General features: G+C 37.8%; 1 protein-coding gene and 1 long non-coding RNA gene across 17 annotated transcripts in view; one reads left to right on the forward strand and one right to left on the reverse strand.

Moving 5' to 3' along the window:
• Positions 1-621, reverse strand: part of AAK1 (AP2 associated kinase 1) — a 164,417-nt gene extending 163,796 nt beyond the window's left edge. For 2 of the 16 annotated variants that reach the window (XM_029937527.1, XM_029937526.1), the window contains exon 1: positions 261-620. The gene's annotated coding sequence lies outside the window, so the exon portion shown is untranslated. Of the gene's footprint in view, positions 1-17; positions 141-260 lie in introns of those variants that run through there. The other 14 variants (XM_029937525.1, XM_029937528.1, XM_029937532.1 and 11 more) reach the window with 12 other exon arrangements.
• Positions 21-20,186, forward strand: LOC115289915. Its single transcript, XR_003907865.1, has 2 exons — positions 21-1,619; positions 20,036-20,186. It is a non-coding gene; the product is annotated as an uncharacterized LOC115289915 (long non-coding RNA).
• Positions 20,187-20,988: the final 802 nt, after the last annotated feature.

Below are 20,988 nucleotides of genomic sequence, written 5' to 3' on the forward strand. Positions count from 1 at the left end.
ATCAGTAACACACTTACGAATTCAACCGCTGAGTCCTAGAGGGAGCAAAAGCCATCATCCCGAGGAAACGCTTCATGCATTTTCCTAGCGAGAAAAACCCTGGGGCTGAAATCCCGAGCGGAGCCCCGGACCCGGTCCTCGCGGCTCGGAAAAGGGAAGGATTTGGCCGCCTCCCGCAGCGCCGACCCAGCCGAGCACAGCCTCCCCCTCCTTCTCGGTCTCCCCGCCGCCCCGCGAGGCAGCATCCCAGCGGCACCCACTTGAGAAGGCTCGGCGGCTGGCGCCCAGCTACCAGCCCTGCAACATTGTCACGGCCGCGGGGCCGGCCTGCGACGCGGAGAGGAGGCGGCGCTGCAGCGAGAGCCGGGGCAGCTTTCGGCGCCCGCCCGCCCGCCAGCTGATCCCCCGGAGCGCCCGGCGGAGACTGACCCGCCGCCCCTCCCCCGCGCGCGCTCCCGCTCGGCTCCATCCACCCAACCAGGAAGTGAACCGTCGCCGGAAGTGCCGCTCGGGACAGCAAGGTGAGGAGCCGAGGCCCTCCTGTTGCTGCCGCCGGGTCGCGACAGACGAGAAGGAGTCGTGGAAGAGAAGGGGACCCGGGAGAGGGGTGTCTCGGTGTGGAGAGAGTTTTGGAAAAGAACTTTTATCGCCCGGCCCGCAGGGCACCATGGGAAACGTAGTTCGGCACAAGCCACCCGCTGCACTACAACTCCCAGGATGCCCCTGAAGGAGCGAGCGAGGAGGCTGCGGTGGCCTCCTCGGCCTCGAAGGTAGTTAGTGGGGTGGTGCATTTGTGGGGATTCGGTTATTTAAACATATCCGGTAAAGAAACCGCCAAGGACTAGGAAACTGCTGCATGTTCCACCCTTTTGGAGCCATCTTATTTGCGATTTCACCTCCCTGCACAAGGGATTCTGGGGATTGTTGTTTCCAAATGGATCGAGCCTGACACCTGAAGGACGCGGCTTAACCGCTTAGCCTCTGGCGAGTCCTGCGGGGCTTACCGACGTCACCTGGGCAGAAGGTGGAAGACAAGGGGTGACCCGGAGGATTTTTCTGGCAGTTGGTACAAGGCCACAATTGAACGCTAACTCTGAGTAAAACCTGTGCCCTTCCGCCCCCAACCTCAAAAGCCGTTTTTGCTCCCAAATGTTGAGAATCGCTCGGTAGTCACCTCTGAGCTAGGCGCAGCGAGAACGCTTAATAAGACTGGGCTGAGAATCTACAGGCAAGTCTCAAACCAAGAAACTTAAAGGGTGTGTGCAGAGGAGATCCTAGGGTACCAGCAGATCCAAGCCATTGGCCGTGACCCCAAACTGAGGCTGGCTCGTCTGCCGACAGTGACCCTTGATTCTTCCACGTTTGCTGATGATGTGGGTGGGCCTGACCCTCACAAATCCCCTCACACAAGAACCCAAGACTGATCTTCTGTTATTTCTTTTTCAAAACTCAAGATTCCCTCCTTCCTCCTTCCTTGATGTTTATTTTACCCTGATATCGCCTGAGTGCCAAAGTCCACTTGGAGGACAATGTGGTTTTCATCAGCCAAATGCAGAAGATTTGGAAGGCCAGTTAGTACCCTTCTACATCCCTAGATTTCCTGATCGACGATGCTGAAGGTAGTTTCAAATCCCTGCCCCCTCCCCATCCATGATTTTTCTGACTACCTGAATAGAGGTTTTCTCACCTCCACCTGCTCTCCCTAATTCTGCGGCAGCCTTCCTGGCTTGTAATTCGTCCCAGAACTTTTTCAACAGGCATTTGAGGAGAGGAGAGATGAGAAGCGGGGGAGTGGGGAGAATGGGGGCAGGGGGAGGGAATGCTTCTTGTTTTCTCTAATTTAAATATTGAACTGAGCTGTGACTAGGTTGGCAGCAGCATGGCTGTGGCTTCTCCTTCCTTTTTTCCTTCTTCCTCTCCTCCTCCTCTTTTTAAGTACTGCCTTTGCAGTTAAGCTTCCTATATAGAGACAGCATTTCTTCTTCCAGAGGGAGTCAATGTTGTCACTTCAGTTCACAAATTCATGCAGCCACCTCCAGGGTGGAATGCAGCACCTGCTAAAACATTCCCTGAAAGGAAGTCCAGGGAGGCATTTCTCTGCACTTGCCTTAAAAGGCTAGATTTTGTCTTAAGGAAGTTTGAAATAGACCTTAAAATAGATGGGAAACCTCATTTGGAATTAGATTCATTACTCCATCTTTCTCTACATCTCTTGATCTTGACTGACTTTACATTTATTTATTTTGAGAGAGTGAGTGAGTGAGGGCTCTCAAGCAGGGGAGGGGCAGAGAGATGAGAAAAAGAGAGAGAGAGAGAGAGAATATTCCACACAGGCTCCAAGCTCCATGCGGAGCCCAAAATGAGGCTCAGTCTCACCACAGTGAGATCATGACCTGAGCCAAAATCAAGAGTCTGTGGCCCAACTGACTGAGCCACTCAGGTGCCCCTTGACTGACTTTTTTGAGGAAGTTCTGTTGGTCCTAGAATCTGTTTCTATCTTGGTTATTACTTTTCTAGACATTCCTGTTATCAGACTAGGCCAGACTTATGCAAATTCCAACTCTCACTTCTGAGTAACAAAAACTTGTTTTTATCTGATAGGATTAAGCCATCTGGATGCTTTGATGAGGTTTTTTTAAAGAAGAAGCAAAAGAAAAAAAAACCATTAGAACACTGGATTTCTTGTTTTCCGTTCTCTCAGAGACTAATAGCTTTATAAGGATAAAACCACAATTTTTAATCCTTCACATATAACAAGTTATTTGTTGGTAATGTTGAAATAAGGTAATATTGTTTTATGCTCGTTTTTTAGACTGGGGAATTGAAGCACAGAGATTAATGACTTGCCCTAAGTCACACAGGTAGTGACTGGCAAAACAAGGGCTCAAACCCAAACATTTTGGCTTTAGAGCCCAGTGCTAAACTAGCTACACTGAACTGTCTACTTAGAAAGAACAACTATAAACTGATTAAAATACTTGAAAATATTTAGAAATATATTGAGAAACAACAAGGGACCAGGAGACAGGGAATTTCTACCACTCCATAGCTGTGCCCCTAGACCACTTAGATCTCTGGACCTATTTTCTCAGCCATAATACCAGTGCTGTCCTACAACTCTTAGTAATTCTCTTGTTCCGGAGTGTAAAATAATCACAGATTAAAAAAACAAAAATCATAGATCAGCTACTATAATGCCCAAACACCTACCACACTTAACTTTCTGTCTAATTTGCCTTGCCCCACCCTTCCTTGCATTCCTTCCTGTTCATCTTTTCCTGTATTTGGTCATTTGTCACCTCAAGTACTAAAAGTCATGGAACAGTCTTCTACTTATCTTCTCAAACATTCAGTACAGTAGTTTATGTAGTGTGTATCCTTACCAGTTCTTAAGTAAGCCAAATAAAATTGACTTCAAATTAAATGTGACATAGAAGAGAGCAATCTGATTAAGGTAGAAAAAATTGTTTTGAAGTATTCTGGACTAGGAAAGCTCTTGAACTCAGTCCAGGAGATACTATGGATAGAAACCTAATCAAATGGAAGGGAGAAAGAAAATGACGATAACCGTGTGTTTTCCATATGGCAGTTACTGTATTAAGCACTTAAGGTGTTTTCTTGTTTAATCCTCATGTATGTATCTCTTCAAAGTAGATACTATTACCTATCAAGGTAGGTATGATTAGACTATTCTCCCCAATTTTACAGATGAATGGTGAATATTTTATTGGTAGCAGAAGGATAGATATGGTTTGTTAGGTTTGCAGGAAATGATTTGCTCCGTGTGGCTAACTCATGTCGTAGTAAACCCAGTTATGGCAGATGTGTGGTGCATCCTTAGAGGAAAGCAAAGGGAAGGGGACCAACATGAATTAACTACCTTAACTAAGGCCCGCACTGTGTTGGATATTTAATCATATCACTGAACCTTCGTAATACCATAATACACCTTTGAGGTGTGCATTTTTAATTTTGTCAATGTGGAAACAGGCTGAGTGGGGTTATTGTATGTCTACGCAGAGCCTGTAAAAGGCAGAGGCAGAATCGAAACCTGACTCCCCTCAAAACTCTCATCATCTTCACTATACCATGTAGCCATTCTCCACTGCCAGCTTTTAGTCCAGTGGAATTTATTAGAAATGCAGATTATCAGGCCTCACTCAGCTCATTAACTATTTGATTATTAAATAATGAAATAATATTATGCATCGCTTAAGGGAAAGGACCACATACTTTTTTCTCCACTTTTGGTTTAACATCTTTAAAAACTTTTTTAAATTTAAATATTTGTCCTTCTCAACTGTGGTATAATTGACATATTTATTATTGTTGCATTTTCTCCAGCACTAAAAATGATACATAGGGATACAGTTTTCAGAAATTCATTTGTAGCAATTCCTTAGTGCTTAATATGAGAGCAGACGCTTAAAAGTGAATAAAATACAACCCTCATTTTCACGGAATTTAAAATATTCTATAAAATTAAATGTTTTTAAATGATAGAGGGAACTACCTCTGGTAAGAAAGGCACAGAGTGCAAACAGCTAAAATATATTTAGGTGGGTCAGGGACAGTAATCTTTCACCAACTATCCAGGTGATTCTGATTCATATTCACGTTTGAGAACCACGGTTTAGCAGAAGGGAAATTATGACAACCATTCTCCTCCTTTGAAAAAAACATTCACTGTTTTTGTTTTCCGGTTAGAAAAGTAATTACATAATCCTTGAAGAAAGTAAAAAGGCAGCTCAGAATAAAAATCAGTCAGAAATAACTGCTATTGACCTCTTTTTTTTTTTTTCAATGATTGTTTCATGAAGCTCAAAATTTTCAGGAACTTTTCAATATATCCAGACCAACAGCCCACTGGAGGTCCTAATCCCCTTTCTCTTTTTAGGTGCCCTATAAATCTTTCAGCTCTTCCTTCTGCTGTGTTCTGCTACTCACTGTTACTGCAGAACTTTGTACCTCCGTTATTGCCCATATCAGTTTGTCCTGTCATTATTGGTTAACCTGTTTATCCGTTCAGGATTACATCACACTCCTCTTTCTTTTATTTTTAATTTTTTTTAATGTTTAGTTTTGAGAGAAAGAGAAAGCACACACACGCATGAGCAGGGATGAGACAGAGAAAGAGAAACACAGAATCTGAAGCAGGCTGCAGACTCTAGCTCAGCACAGCGCCTAGTGTGGGGCAGGAACTCATGAACCACCAGATCATGACCTGAGCCAAAGTCAGACACTTAACCGACTGAGCCACCCAGGTGCCCCCAAACTCATCTTTCTGTCCTTAGCTATTGACTCACACCATAGTGGGTGCTTAATAAATATTTTGAACAAATGAATTAGTAATTTAATGAAAAAACTATCAAAATACTGAAAAATATTTAATGCTTCTTATCAGGGTCCTTATTAGATTTGAGCTCTAATGGTTCAGTTAACCACAGAAATGTTCTTTCAGAAGAATTCCTCCTAAAAGTTTCTAGACCTGAAAGTCCACATTTAAAGATCAGTAAATCTCAAAGGATTTATAAAGAAAATGTATGGGTTATTCAGTCCTCTCTAAACAACATGAAAGGCACCTGAGATGTTCTAGGTCATTCAATTCTACCCTCTCCAGAAGTTTATTTTATGTCATTAGTTTTGTATCAATTTACCTTGAACTTTCATTGTCCTTCAGCAACTACCCCATTTTTCTGCACCTCTTTCCAGCAAAGCACAACAGTGCAACTGTCTGTCCTTGCCATCTCTACCAGTTCTCCACATTACTATGTCCAATATGCAGCTCTCAGTCCTTTTTTAAAAAATTCATTTTATTAGGGGCAGTCAGTTTAGTGACCAACTCTTGATCTCAGCTCAGGTCTTGATTTTAGAGTCATTGAGTTCAAGCCTTGTGTTAGGAATCCGGGCTCAGCGTGAAGCCTACCTAAAATAAAAAGAAGAATTTTAAAAATAAAACATATATAAAATTCAATTTATTTAAACAGACAAAAAAAAAACCCAGTTAACCCATTTCTCCTATCCATCACCCCTGCCTCTGGCAGCCATCAATCTGTTCTCTCTACCTATGAGCTTAAAATATATATATTTTTTAGATTCCACATGTAAGAAAGAGCATATGGTATTTTGCTTTGTCTGACTTATTTCACTTAACATAATAATGCCCTAGAGGTCCATCCGTGTTGTTACAAATGGCAAAATCTCATTCTTTTCCATGGCTGAGTAATATTCCACTATATATATGTATCACTATATATGTATCAGTATTCATATGTCACTGTATATATATGTATATATCACAATTTACCCATTCATCCACTGATGGACACTTAGGTTGTTTCCATATGTTGCTATTGTAAATAATGCTGTAAGGAACATGGGGGTGCAGGTATCTTTGAGTTAGTAGTTTTGTTACCTATGGATAGGTACATGGAGGTAAAATTGCTGGATCATGTGGTATTTCTATTTTTAGGGGTTTTTTTTTGAGGAAGCTCCATACTGTTTTCCATAGTGTCTATACCAATTTTCATTCCCACCAGCAGTACATAAGAGTTCCTTTTTCTCATATCCTCACCAACATTTGTTATTTCTTATCTTTTTGATACTAGTCATTCTAACAGGTGAGGTGCTGTCTCACTGTGGTTTTGATTTTTATTTCCCTAATGATTAATAATATAGAGCATCTTGGGGCATCTGGATGGCTCAGTCAGTTAAGCATCTGACTTTGGCTCAGGCTATGATTTCACAGTTAGTGAGTTTGAGTCCTGCATTGGGTGAGCTTGAGCCCCACATCAGGTAAGCATGAGCCGCACTTCGGGTGAGCCCCGCTCTATCTCTCCCCCTCTCTCTCCTTCTGCCCCTTGGAGGATTCTCTCTCTCTCCCTCTCTGCCTCTTGCTCATTTGCTCCCTCTCTCTCAGAAAAAAAAAATACATAGAATGTTTTTTATGTACCTATTGGTTAAGTGTATGGTGAGTTTTTTGGAAAAATGTCTATTCAGTTCTTCTGCCCATCTTTTAGTTGGATTGTTTGAGGGATTTTGTTTTTGTTTTTGCTTTTTGTTTTTTGTTTTTGCTGCCGAGTTGTATGAATTCTTTTATGTTGTGGGAATTAGCCCTGTATCAGATATATGATTTGCAAATATTTTCATCTATTCAGAAGGTTGCCTTTTCATTTTGTTGATGGTTTCCTTTGCTGTGCAGAAGTTTTTTAATTTGGTGTTTATTTTTGCTTTTTTTACTGTTGGTGTCAGATTTTTAAAAATCACCTCCAAGACTTATGTCAAGGAGCTTATTACCTATGTTTTCTTCTAGTCTTATGGTTTCAGGTGCAAGTCTTTAATCCATTTTGAGGTGATTTTTGTGTATGATACAAGATAGTGGGCCAGTTTTATTCTTATGCATGTAGCTGTCAAGTTTTTCTAACATCATTTATTGAAGAGAGTTTTTTCCTCATTGCATATTTTTGGCTTTTTTGCCTTAAATTAATTGACCATAGGTGCATGGGTTTGTTTCTGGGAATCTCTGTTCTGTTCCATTGATATATTTGTTTTATCTGAATACCATACTATTTTAATTGGTATAGCTTTATAATATACTTTGAAATTAAGGAACGTGATGGTTTTGTTCTTCTTTCTCAAGATTGCCTTGGCTTTTTGGGGTTTTATTTCTTCCATACAAAATTTTAGGATTTTTTGTTCTATTTCTGTGAAACATTCCATTTATGTTTTGAGACGGATTGTACTGAATCTATAGATTGCTTTTGGTAATATAGATATTAAAACAATATTAATTTTTGCAACCCATGAACATGGAATATCTATCCATTTATTTCTGCAGTGACTTGATCAATTTCCTTTTAGAATTTTTTTTCTGTATATAAATGCAGTTGTTGCTTTTTTACTATATTGAATTCCATTGCACATTTGATATATTCTATTATGTTTTTTCATTTAACAGTTTCCCATGTCATTATATATTCTCCAGAAACATTATTTATAATGGATGCTTAGTAATCAGTTCTTTACTATTGAATATTTTATTGTTTTATTTTCAAAAATTTACTTTTTTACATATATATTATATATGTATATTATACTTACATGCATATTATTTATATTTACATATATGTATTAAATTATGCTTCCTCCAGGAAAATTATACTGATTTGCTCTCCACTCTTTGATTCAGTTAACATGTATTAAACACCTACCATGGATTACACCCCAGAAATTTTATTACAATAAACAAGATAGATTCACTCTTTGACCTCAAGGACTTTTTGGTCTTAAAAGAAGACAGTAAATCTTAGGTATTCCATACCCTTGCAAAATTTGTACAGTTAGGAGAGAAATCTATCTCATTTTGATAGGTAGAGATAGTGCTCATTGTTTTAATTGCCATTATTTAAGTTAGTGAGCTTGGACACTTTTTCATTGACAGAGACTCTATTTCACCAAATTTGAGCCAGGCTCCTCTGAGTCTTCTTTTTAACTAGATCTCAACCTTGGGCTCTGTGCTTAGCCCACTTAGTCCAGTTTCAGCAGGAACCTTGCCGAGTCAGTTTAGAACAAATCCCCCTTTCTTGATATCTGATCAAATTCCTCATCCCACCCTCTCCGTATCTTATCACCTTGGCCTGCCTTCACCAAGAATCCTACTGAGTCTGTCTAGCAAGAGTCCCCCTAACCTTGATGTTTCTCCTCATAGTAATTTTCTATCCACTGACCCCCACCCTTGGCTATAAATCTTCACCTATCCTGGTTATATTTAGACTTGAGCTCCATCTCTCTCTCCTACTACAAAACCCTTATTGCAATAGTCCCTCATGAATAAAATCTTCCTGACTGTCCTTGAAAAGCATCATGAAAATTTTTTCTATAACATCATGTTCATTCATTAGTTGTTAAGTACCTGTTACATGCTAGGAGCTAGAAAAATTATGATAAATAAGGTAGATACATACCTTCCCTTACAGAGTTTATAGTCTAATACTCATTGGATATGTGTATTTCTTCATTTTAAAATTATATCCTTTTCCATTTTTCTATTGGAGCATTTCTTAACAGTTGCTTTGAAAATGCTCTTTGTGTATTCAATTTCATCAGTTCATTCAATATTGAACTCCTCCAGTGTACGAGGCACTGTTCTAGGTATAGGGAGCATGATAGGGAACAAGATAACCAAGGTTTCTTCTTGTAAGAGAGTTTACATTGGGTCAGGGTGAGAACACAATAAGCAAACAAGTCAAGGAAAATGTTAGATAGTGATGAATGCCATACAGATCATTGGACTAGGGTGATGTGATAGAGTGCCTGAGTGACTATTTCAAATTGGATGTTCAGCTCTTTATATATTAAAAAAAATTTTCTTTGTTAATGTTTGTTTATTTTTGAGAGAAAGAGACAGCACAAACGGGGGAGGGGCAGAAAGAGTGATAGAATCCAAAGCAGGCTCTGAATTGTCAGCACAGAGCCCAACACAGGGCTCTAACTAACTGTGAGATCATGACCTGAGCTGAAGTGAGCCACTTAACTGACTGAGCCACCCAGGTGCCCTTCAGCTCTTTATATATTAAAGACATCAATTAAAACCCACTTCACATAAATGAAAAACCTTTTTACCTTTTCCCCCAATTTGATCATATGAGTTATGTTATTTTTAAAACTATTTTTCTAGTTATAATACATAATCATTTTGTAAAATGATTTGAAATATAGAAAAGCAGAAAGAAGAAAATAAAAATAATTGATCTTATTATCTACAAGTAAACCCTACAACAGTTAGATGGATATGCGTATAAATTACCTATGAACATGTGTGTGAATAGTTTTAGTTTAAAGAGAACACACTGCATTACAGCCTGCTTTTTCCACCATGCACAAGGACCTCTAACAGGCACTGACAATTTTTTAAGTGATAAAGTGATGAGCAAAAATAGACATAAGGTTTAAATATTTTAAAAATCATAGATTTTTCCATTTAGCTTTGGTAGAGTAGGCAAGGAGATGGTTAGGATATAAATGTTAACCAGGTAGATAGATGTAAAATTTGAAGGTAAAAACTTTAGCTTGTTAACCACTATATCCTCAGCACATAAAATAGTTCTAGGGAATTAATGGCTTATTTTCATTCATTTGAATTTTTCATTCTCATGAGTGTAAGAACATTCTGTTATTATATCCATTTCTTTTTCCAATTTTTTATGTTTACATTTTCTCCCATCTAATAATTTGCTCAGACCAACTATTTGTATATTTTTTCAAAGAAACTATTAGATTTTGAAAAATCAACCGAGGAGAGTTTTCTATTTTCCAATTCATTATTTTCTACTTTTATTTCTATTTTGTTTTTTCCTTTGGCTTTAGTTAGCTTTATTTTGTTATGGTTCTAATTATTCAGATGAATATTTGGTTTATTTGCTTTTTTCTTATTTCAAAATAAAACCATTATGAGCTCAAAGTTTCACTCAATCAATATAGCTTTCATGTGTCACAGAAGTTTTCACTTCTCTCTAATCATTATTTAAGATCTAAATACTCTGGGCCACCTGGGTGGCTCAGTCTCAGTCAGTTGTGTCCAACTCGATTTTGGCTCAAGTCATAATCTCATGGTTCATGAGTTCAAGCCCTGTGTCAGGCTAACAGTGTGGAGCCTGCTTGGGATTCTCTCTCCCTCTCTCTCTCAAAATAAACTTTAAAAATAAAATCTAATACTCTAATTACATTTTACAATGTTTACTTCCTCTTCCAAGATTATTTAAAATCATGTTTACATATATATTTGTTTTGTTTTTAAGAACTTAGAGTAATATGAATAGTGATTGAAAGTATAGTCTCTGGAGTTAAACCTTATCCCAGATCAGAAAAATAGAAACCACACTATTTCAAACAGAGGATATTTTATTTTTCAGGGTGAGACAATCATTTATTTATTAGACAAGGCAAGGTCATTTAAAGAGAGGAAACATATCCCAAAAGAAGGTGTTTAGCTTGGTGTTACAGGCATTAATGTTCAACAACAAACAGCACTACTCAATACATCATGGAAACAGACCACATACAACCAGGAAGATGCTATCATATGCCACTCAAAATTAAGCTACAGTGCTTAGGAGACAATCATTGGGGAGTTACAGAGCATCATGGTCTCCAGTCCGCTGATCTACATTTTCTGTGGCTGGGACTTTGGCCCATAGCATTTGGCTGGTTCCCTGGTTATTAGGAAGGGTCTTGCTATATTCTAGAGACCCTTCAGTATTGAGTGTGCATTTCTGAATGTCCCTAAGACAGCAGTCCCCTGCATGCTTAACTAGCTTACATCACTTCATTTTTGGACTACCCTAGGTAGTCATGGATGGTTCAAACAGAAGATATTTATTACAGGGAATTGGTTACACAGGTGTTGGAAGACTAAAAGGAAAAAAATGAGAAGTTGAGGTAAACAAAGATTAATAACTTCAGGAAAAAGCTTCCACTTTTAGTGCTGTGAAACAAAAGGAAGAAGTTGTTTCCAGAACCTACAAGCTCAGAGGAGAGGCCATGTAGTGTTGGTGCTCAGATCTTTGAGAAGAAACTGTCAGGTGATGCTTGGACTCCAGAGGAGGAGAGGATTCCTTCCTAACCCCTGCTGAAATACCTCTGGAGCGGTGAAGCAGGATTCATGCTGAGGGTACCCAAAGAAGCTGGGGGAAGAGCCAATTTGCTGCTGATGGTGGAACAACACTGACAGCACTGGAAGACAGGGAGGATGAGCCTTCTCTCCTACTCCCTCTCTACAGTCTTCTTCCAGTGCCTCTTACTAGCAGAAACAGGGAGCCGGCTGTCAAGGAAGTTTGAGAAATACCATTTGCAGAGTTCCAACCTCAGGATCACAGCATAAGAGACAGTTAAATAGCCAGTATATTAGCTGTGTGCCTTTAGGCAAATCACTTACCTCCCCCATGCTTCAGTTTCCTCATCTATCAGATGGGCATAATGCTGGTGCTTACCATCACTAGCCTATTCTGAGGATTAAATGAGATAATTCATGTTAAGCATTTAGAGTAGAGCCTACCACTTTATAAATATGTTACCTGTTACTATTGTGAAATTATTATTTTGTCTTTCAATAATTTTCACATTTGAATTGTTTTGAAACTACAATTATAAAAATATATTGATTACATTCTTTGCCTTACTTTAATCCCTGTAGAGAGCTCTTTTGTACCCTGATCTTTGAGGTTCTTTTCCTTGAAATCTTTGAGATGGAATACATCAACCAGCAGGTTTTCTTTCTACAAAAATATGAGGATGATGTGCTTTTAAAGATATCTGTGAGGGGCGGCTAGCTGGTTCAATCAGGAGAGTGTGAAACTCTTTAATCTCGGGGTTGTAAGTTTGAGCCCCACAATGGATGTAGAGATTACTTTTTAAAATTCTTAAAAAACAAAAACAAACAGACAAACAAAACCTGTGAATGTGTCTTTTTTTCCCTTTCAAGTAGAGAAAAGATACATTGGTTAACTATAGAATTCCTGAACATATGTATTTTTTAATGTTTATTTATTTTGAGGAAGAGACAGAATCCAAGCAGAACACAGGCAGAGAGAGAAGGCGACACAGAATTTGAAGCAGGCTCCAGGCTCAGAACTGTCAGGACAGAGCCCAATGCGGGGCTTGAACTCACAAACCATGAAATCATGACCTGAGCTGAAGTTGGATGCTTAACCAACTGAGCCACCCAGGTACCCCGGAACATATTTTTTTCCTTTAAATTTTTAGAAGTTTCTCCATTGTTCCTCTAATGTTTGTTGTTGAGGAAAAGTATAAAACATTCCCTTTTTTTGTTCCTTTGTAGTAAATTTTACTATGGGATTCTTTATCCTTAAAATTCAAAACTTACAAGAGTAGGTCTAGGTAATAGTTTCTTTTAATTATCCATACCTACAGATTCAGGTGTTTTTTCACCTCAGGGAAGTTGTGTTCTATTATATATTAAAATATAATCTTTGGTTATTTGCTTTAATTTTTTTCAAGTTTTCATTTCTATCAAAGTTACATATGTCATAGTTTAAAGAGTTAAGAGTTCCCTCTGGTTTGTTGTAAAAAATAGGAGTTTCCTATTCTCTTTCCTCCTGTTTCTCTCTTCCAGGAAGTAATTATTTTCACCTCTCTTGGCTGATTGTTTTGGTCTTTGTATTTAAGTAATATGCCTTTATTACCAGATTTAGATTTTTTTAACTTTTTGTCATATTCTATTAATTCCCCACTATGGTAGAAAATAACTTTGCCTTCCTTTTTCTCCAGCATCCACCAACTGAGCCCAGACAGGCGCCCCACAAAAGATATCATTTATGGCATCTTATAAATACTGTCATTTAAAAACAAAACTATTCCATCACTATCCTCACTTTATGCAATGGAGACTAAATACCATAATTCGATGGAATATGGATATTCACCAGTATCCATTTTAAAGATACTTAAATTCTTTTTCTACAGCTAGGAATTTCATATTATTCCTTTTTCTTCTAGGACACATACTCCTAATTCCCCCGCAGAATTTTATCCTAAAGTAACAGAATTATATGCTTAAATTTTTTCACTGATTATATCATTATGATGAGGGACCATAAGGCAAGCCAAGGGCCAGGCACAAGCTAGCACAAACCAACCCCGCCCCTCCCCAGGTAAGATAAGTGTGATATTCCTCTGGCACTCCTGGCTGCCTAAGAACAAAGGAAAGTGGTTAAACTGATAGAGTCTCCATCAGTTTACAAACACCTTAGTAATATAAGAAAAAGGTAATCTTATCAATAGCCTAATCTCTAGGATCTTCCTAGTATTTTAACAATAAGCTTCACTAGGGGGAAACACAACCTTTGCTTGCCTTCAATAATCTTAAGTCCTCTTTAGCATATGGAAATCCTTTAAGAAACTTCCTCTTGACTTTTCCTCCCCCAATGGCCACAGTATATAAGCAGTCACTCTTCACACCCCCAGTGCAGCTCTTTCTGCCCATGGGCTCTGTTCCTGTGCTTTAATAAAATCACCTTTTAAAAAATAATTAATTCTTAAATTTACATCCAAGTTAGCATATGGTGCAACAGTGATTTCAGGAGTAGATTCCTTAATGCCCTTTACGTAACCATTTAGATCTTTCCCCCTCCCACAACCCTTCCAGCAACCCTCTGTCCTTCATATTTAACAGTCTCTTATGTTTTGTCCCTCTCCCTGTTTTTGTATTCTTTTTGCTTCCCTTTCCTTATGTTCATCTGTTTTGTATCTTAAATTCCTCATATGAATGAAATCTAGGATATTTGTCTTTCGCTGACTAATTTCACTTAGCATAATACCACCAGGTAAATCAGACTTACTTTGTGAGTCAAGTGTAGCTTCCTTTTTCCCCAACTTTATTTTCAATACAAATATGTGTTTAAATGTTTCAAAAAAGGCTATAAAGCATTGAGAAGTAAATTATAGATAGTATCTAATAATATTACTAAAAGTAATCAAGATTAAAATAATATAGGTCTACTGTAGCTGGCTTTTCCATTTTAGGTTATGAAACAAGATGAAGAGAATACTCTATTTCTTTGTTACTGTTTTGAAATAATGAACTGAAATGTGTAGCTAAAGTTACAAGTGAGTCTAGTTAACTAACTAGAATTTAAATACAAATTTGAAGGAAAAAACAAAAAATTAAAATTAAAAATATTTTTCATATTTTTAAACTAATTTTTTAATGTTTATTTATTTTTGAGAGAGAGAGAGAGACAGAACATGAGTGGGGGAGGAACAAAGAGAGAGAGAGAGACACACACACACACACAGAGACAGAACCCAAAGCAGGTTCCAGGCTGTGAGCTGTCAACACAGAGCCCAACACAGGGCTTTAACTCCCAGACTGGGAAATCATGACCTGAGCTGAAGACAGATGTTTAACAGACTGAGCCACCCAGGTCTGCCTAAATTTTCAAATTAAAAAAAAATTTTTTTTAAGAATTTAAAACATAAAAATAAAAAACAAAATTACAAGTAAGCCATTTATTAAGCAAGGGGTATGATAAGAGGCACTGCATGCTTTTTGTTAAATTTGTGGAATGTATGAAATATAAGTGTTTGGCTTTTCAGAATAAGAATCATGTATAAAAATCAGAAAATAGCTCTGTTAACTCTTTAGATACCATGTTCAAACTTTCCTTGGGTATTTAACAAGAGAGAAAGGTTATAAACTATAAACTAATTGGCCTGACAGCTAGTGTACACTTTTTCTATTTTTAATAAGAATAAAAAATATTGGGCATTTAATTGGATGAAATAGATATTTCACTATATGATTTGTAAAATAGATTTTAATTATAGAATCACACTGAATTTTTTTAAAACTTAAGTTTTTCATCAAAAGTCATATATAGAGGTCCTAGAAAACACTCAACTTACATTTAAAAGAGTTAGGGTCACAGGCTTGTCCTGCTTATTCAGTGTGAAGACGCCTTTCTTTCCAACTACTGATGTGCCTAAGGATGAGTGTTAAGAGTAGCCTAGGGGTGCTTGTGTGGCTCAGTTGGTTAAGTATCCAACTCTTGGGTCGAGACCTCAGAGTTCATGAGTTGGAGCCACATCAGACTCTGTGTTGGCAGTGCAGAGCCTTGCTTGGGATTCTGTCCCTCCCTCTCTCTCTGCCCCTGCCCACTATCTGCCCCTCCTCCACTTGCACTGTCTCCGTCTTTCTCAAAATAAAGAAAACTAACCTAAACTAAATAAAAAGAGTAGCCTAAAAGAACTGCTTATGTTTAAAAAGTTCCTTATAGCCTTCAATACTTTTCAACACTTTGTTTTTCCTTCATGGGACTCATCCTAAAAAGTGATGCCTCCATTGACAATGGTGGGGTTGTGGGTAGCAGAGGCAAAGTCATTAAATACAAATTGTTGTTACTCTCCCAGACTCACACCGAATTAGATACATCCAACATGAACAAAATATTCCTTTTCTAACCTAACTTCACCCTTAGCAAAAGTAAGTATAAAATACAAAGCCTTAATGTACAGTTTTGGTGATTTGATTAGTAATTAAAAGATGCTTCCCCAATAGCAGTATTTCCCATCCTCCTCTTGTTTGGCTCTCTGGAGGGTTTTGCACAGTGAGATAAATGATGACAGGTATGCCTTCCTTTTTGTAAAGTGAGAGAGGGCTATTTTGAGAGGGAAGGTGGGACAGAGTCAACATAAACTTTTATCGCAAGTGAATTTTAAAATACAATTCATATGAAAATGGAAACCTCTTAACATTCCCCTAAAATTATATGCCCATAACCCCCTTGGCTTACAGTGTATGTATTCGTCCCAACTTTCCCACACAGTTAATGTGCTCCTAAGACATTAAAAAAAAAATACATAGAAAGCAATAGGTGGCAATGGTCCTGGAAATATGGAACATCTCCCATTATAAATACTTAGAACTGCTGGATAAAGTATAAGAAAAAGTCTTTAAATAGACAGCTGAGCTTGCAAGAAAGAAAATCTGCAGATAACAGAAAGGAAGCAGGTGCTGAAATCTGAGGGAAAAGGCTCCAGCTAGCATTGCAATTTCTGGGGGTGTGGAGGGGTGGGGAGTGTTGCTATAAACTAGGGACTTTAAGGCATATGCAAGAATAAAAAACATGGTCTTGGACCTGCTCCAGATAGGGAATTGGAACAGAAGTCTCTATGAGAAGCTAGAACTTTCATACAGTGACATCCTCAATGAAAAGGTAGTAAAAAAAAAAAGTCTCACCAGCCTGAGGAGGTGACAATAAAATATATATTTCTTTGCCCATACCCAGGGTAAGAAACCATTTTTTCACTGAACCATCAAAAACCCTGTCCTGCTTCTCACATTGGTTTTGGCTTTGGCTTAACACTACCCTTGTAGTCAGGAATTCCTAAATTAAGAAATTAACATAAAAATTGATCCCAGGACAATGGAAAACCCTGAGGCACTTATCAGAGCAAATATAAAACCATTCTGGAAGGATGCTCCTGCACCTAAGGTCACATGAGGGTCTCCTGTAATAAAACCAATCCAGGCACACACAGAAAAGAGTTTTATAATTTTAAAAAAACACACACAAAAAGAAATCAAACATGAGTTCAGTTAGGAAACACAAAATATGACATAAAAGGAGAGATTAAACCCCTAAAATTAAAGGAAAGACCTTATGAAGAAACATCAGATGGATATGGGGAACTGCGAAAGAGAAAATTTAGAAATGGAAGGACATAATCCTAGAAATTTAAAACAACTGGTTAAACAGCAGATTAAGTACTAGTTAACTATAAGGTAACTCTAAGGATTTTTCACAGAAGGCAGCAAAAAAGGAGATAAAAAAATAAAAAGTTGAGACATGGAGGGAAGGAGCGTACTTAAAACAGAAGGCGGTAAGGGAGGAGCGCCTGGGTGCTTCAGTCAGTTGAGCAACCATCTTCAGCTCAGGTCGTGATCTCACAGTTTGTGAGTTCTAGCCCTGCATCAAGCTCACTGCTGTCAGTGCAGAGCCTGCGTCGGATCCTCTGTCCCCCTCTCTCTGCTCTTCCCTTGCTTGTACTCTCTCTCTCAAAAATAAATAAAGCAAACAAACAAAAAAAAGACAGTAGGGGAGAGACTATATTTAAAATGATAATGGCTGACAGTTTCCAGCACTGATAAAAGATGTGACCCCCCCCCCCAGATTCCAGAGCACAATGGGTCCTGTAAAATAGAAATAAAAGTAAATCCATATGCAGCTCCCTTTAGTAACAAAGACATAAAGAAAGATTTAAGAACTGAAAGAGAAGAAATTGAGAATTATCCCATGACAACAATTAGAAGACTATTCACATATAAAAATTAACCTAGAATTATATACGCAGCTAAAGCATGCTTCAAGCATAGCATGAAATAAAGGAAGCTTCAGACAAAAGAAAAAAGGAGAGAGAGAGAAAATTTGTACTTATAGACCTCCCCACTAAAAAGAGCAACTAAAAGTTGTATCTCAGAAGAAGCAAATTAAACTCAGAGAAAGAAAAGGGATGCAAGAAGCTGATTAAAAGAAAAGGAGGATTATGATTTTGCCTTTGCAGATAGGCACAAACCCCAAAAGAAAAATTAAAAAGATTAATTGTACTTCATCAAAATTGAAAAGCTCTTCAAAAGACACTGTTAAGAGAATGAAAAACAACCCACAGGATAGGAGAAAATATTTGCAAATTATACGTCTGATAAGGGACTTCTATCTAGAACATATAAATAACTCCAAGTCAACAATAAAAAGACAACCTAATTTTAAAATTTGCATAATATCTGAATTGTTATTTCTTCAAAGAAAATATACAAATGACAAATATAAAAGGTGTTAACATCACTAGTTATTAGGGAAATGCAAATAAAACCACAGTGAGATTCCACTTCACACCTATTAGAATGACTAATAAATGAGACAATAACAAGTGTTGGCAGAGAACCCTCATACACTGCTGGTAGAAATGTAAAATGTGCAGCCAATGAAAACCAGTCTGGCAGTTTCTCAAAAGGTTAAACATAGCATATAACCTAGAAATTACACTCCTAGTTATATACTCAAGAGATGTATATACAAAAATATACATGAATGTTTATAGAAGCATTCTATATTATACTATAAATGGCATATAGTATAATAATAGCATATATAATATATATTAGAGTATATTTTATGTATAATATACATAACAATATATAACTATATACTAAGTGTAGTATAATATATTAGTATATATTATATGTTATATATTATATAAAGTATATAATATATTAGTATATTATACATATAGCCAAAAAGTGGAAACAACTCTGTGTCTATCACCTGATGAATGAATAAGTAAAATATAATATCCACACAGTGGAATATTATTCAACCATAAAAAGGAATGAACTATTGACACACTACAACATGGATAAGCCTGTAAAGCATTATGCTAATTGAAAGAAGCCAGTAAGTCACAAAGGACCACATATTGATATAGTATATATGAAATACAGAGAATAGGCAAATCTATAGAGGCAGAAAGTAGATTAGTGGTTTTGGGGCTGCAGTTAGAGAGGTTTGTTGGAAGGAAATGGGGAGTGGATGCTAATGGGTACAGGATTCCTTTTTGGAGTGATGAAATATTCTAAAATTTTCAGTAAGTCTGTTAAGCGTCTGACTCTTGATCTCAGCTCAGGTCTTGGATCTCAGGGTCATGAGTTCAAGCCCCATGTTGGGCTCCATGTGTTATAGACTAAGATTTAGTCTGATTTGCAAAGTACTCTAGCCTATCCTTAGAGAAAGGGACAGAATATTCTGTGATGTGATATCTGGAAATGCTATGGCAAAATTTATATGAACTCTCTCTCCTTTTTTGTCTGTTGGTTTTCTCCTCTCTACACAGCATATTGTTTATTCCTTGTTGTATCAGTTATCCATTGACATAGTAATCTGATGACAACCCAACCTGGTGACTTATTCTTGCTCCTTACAAGTCTGTGGTAGCTGAGTCATTATCTGATCTTGACTCGTTCATGCATCTGCAATCAGCTATTGATCTTGACTGGACTCTCCTACATGTTGGAGATCGGCTGACTGTTTTCTGGACTAGGATGGTCTCTGCTTTTCTTCACCTGTCTCTTACATCCCTCAAATGGACAAGCTGGGGCAAGTTCTCATGCTGAGCCAGAGATGCAAAAGTGAACAAATTCAGTGCACAAGAGAGCAAGCAAAAATGCGCAGGTGCTTTTCAAGCCCCTGCTTGTTCACATCTGTTAACATTCCATTGGCCTAGATAAGTTGCATGGCTGAACCTGTAGTTAGAAGAAAAGAGGACTACAAAGTTATAAGGCAAAGGGTATGGACACAGGGAGCCCTTAATGGGGGCCATTAATATAATACACAGTTTGTGTTTATTGAAGTTTTTCCTTATCGGTTTAATACATGCAATATAGTTTATTTCACGTTGTGAATTTAGTCTTGAAGTAAAGAATTACCGCTTCAAGTAAAATTTCTTCTATTTTTATTTATTACAGAAGTATAAGAAACAAAGAAAATATAGACAAGTAAAATCAACATAAGGAATTGTGATAATTTCTCCTACCTATAGTGACAATTTCTCTTGATATATATTCTTCCAGATCTCTCCTTTTCCATCTCTAATAAAAGTTATATGTTCATTGTCAATTTTCTCGAGAAATGAAAATTAAGTATTTATTTTTTATTAAACATGCACTTTCTTTTTTCCCCCTTGAGCTCATTTTTGTCAAAGAATTTATTACACAAAATAAAAATGTTACCAAATAATAACACAAAGAATTGTTTATCATCACCATACAATGAATGACAAAATCACTGTGACAAGAATGTACAGTCTACTTTCTATGTACTCTGTTGAAGCACTATTCAGCTTCTATTTCCTGGGCATAGTTCACATAATCTCACCTCTTTCCCATGTTTCCCACTGACTGGTAGCCTAGCAGCCCTGGCACTACTGTGGGGTATACCAAATAGTTGTCAAGGGGTGGCGATCTCTAATACTTCTGCCCCCACCATCCAAGATCACAAAGAGTTCACTGTCCTTGCCTTACTTTTTAGTTATTTCCCAGCATGTTGTTGAAAGGGAAATAATCGGGGCACCTGGGTGGCTCAGTCGGTTAAGCTTCCGGCTTTGGCTCAGGTCATGATCTCACAGTTCGTGGGTTCGAGCCCCGCATCGGGCTTTGTGCTGACCGCTGGCTTGGAGCCTGGAGCTTGCCTCTGATTCTGTGTCTCTTTCTCTCTTTGCCCCTCCCCTGTTCACGCTCTGTCTCTGTCTCTCAAAAATAAATAAATGTTAAAAAATTTTTAAAAAATAAGAAAGGGAAATAATTACTTAGGTAATTGACTCTGGAAAGGGTTGCAAAAAGACAGATTATTGCTGGTTATATTTCTATTTTAAACATGAGTTACAGAGAGTATTCTGCTTGCTGCATATGTCTCCCACACT

The sequence above is a fragment of the Suricata suricatta genome, chromosome 4 (genome assembly GCF_006229205.1).
Source record: "Suricata suricatta isolate VVHF042 chromosome 4, meerkat_22Aug2017_6uvM2_HiC, whole genome shotgun sequence".
In the NCBI taxonomy this organism is placed as follows: domain Eukaryota; kingdom Metazoa; phylum Chordata; class Mammalia; order Carnivora; family Herpestidae; genus Suricata; species Suricata suricatta.